At 36.4% G+C, this 1,420-nt stretch overlaps 1 pseudogene; it reads left to right on the top strand.

Moving 5' to 3' along the window:
- Positions 1–960: 960 nt before the first annotated feature.
- The window catches only part of LOC102209423 (protein NLRC3-like), a 30,822-nt pseudogene continuing 30,362 nt past the window's right edge, over positions 961–1,420 (top strand).

Genomic DNA, 1,420 nt, shown 5'->3' with positions numbered 1-1,420 from the left:
TTGAGTGGATTCAAACCCCCAACCTTCCGATCATGGGGCCACCACTCTACCTACTGAGCTATCCCTGCCCGTGTTTGTTAGCAGTTAAATTCTTTTTCTATAAAACGAGTAACTGTGTATTAAATTTCAGTGAAATCAAATTTATGTTTATTTACCTTTTATTTAATAGGGACAGTTCACTTTAACATAAGTACTTAGGTGCATCATGAATAAATACCCCGTTTTCTGCTGTGCAGGCTGATTTTTTTATCTGCAGTTACTGGCAAGTTGACTGGAATTTGTTGACAGTAATAATTCATAGATAAGAGCCAGAAGTACATGAACTGCAAAAGAAAGACCTACCTGTGTAACACATTAAATATTACATTAAATATATTTTAAATGTAAAATAATGTGAAGTTTTTGGGTCTCATCCATATGAAAATTAAATGCAAGGACTCCAGCACAAATCATTATGTGCGTGTGGTGTCATATCATTATTTTCATGCCTTTTTCTAAAGTTACTTGTTAGTTTTCTGCTTTCTATAGTTGTGTAAAGCACTTTGAGTGCTTGGGTAAAGTAGAAAAACACTGTATAAGAACTGTCTATTTACCATTTGCCAAAAAGAAGTGGGATACACTTATAATATAAATCCTTTATTTAGCTATGGACTGACTATATTACTTAAAAACTGGTACTATCAAGGTTAGACTGGCCTGCTGCAAGGTTCACTTTGATAAACTCCTGTAACACTGAACTAGTTTATCTGTTAAAATAATGATACATATAAGCAGACTTCACTACACTGGAGGTTTGCAGAGGCTACTCATAGAGAGTTAACTGTTAAATCTATGTTGGCTGAGCTGACTGAGTTACTAAACTTGTTATTTCAAAAACAAATCAACTATTTAAACAAAACAAAAACAAATTCTTCATTTCAGTTTATTATATTTCTTTCCACAGAGAAGGAGCTTGCCAGAATGCGAACACAGTTTGTGGAGAGGGTGACAGCAGAAAATCTCACACAGCTACTTGAAGCCCTTGTAACAGACAATGTCTTGAATGAGTTGGAGAAAGAAAGGATACAGGAAATAAACCAAAGTAGAGCAGACAAGGCACGCGACTTCATTGACATCGTGAAGAAAAAGGGAGAAAAAGCCTGCAGGATAGTGATCAGTCACCTTCGAACCATTGATCCTACAGTTTCCTGTCAGCTAGGTTTGTCCTCTGGGCCATCTGATCATTTAGGTGAGATCAAATATTTTGTTATTAATATATTATTGCGTTATGTGTTAGAGCACTAACCTGTGTGTGTGTGTGTGTGTGTGTGTGTGTGTGTGTGTGTGTGTGTGTGTGTGTGTGTGTGTGTGTGTGTGTGTGTGTGTGTGTGTCCATTTATGTTTAACCATTTCCAGAAATTTCCCCTGGAAAGTGATCTGA

This window comes from Pundamilia nyererei, unplaced genomic scaffold, assembly GCF_000239375.1.
Source record: "Pundamilia nyererei isolate P.nyererei 1_Seehausen unplaced genomic scaffold, PunNye1.0 scaffold00244, whole genome shotgun sequence".
NCBI lineage: Eukaryota > Metazoa > Chordata > Actinopteri > Cichliformes > Cichlidae > Pundamilia > Pundamilia nyererei.
The sequence above is the reverse complement of the archived record's forward strand: the minus strand, read 5'-3'. Positions and strand labels throughout refer to the sequence as shown.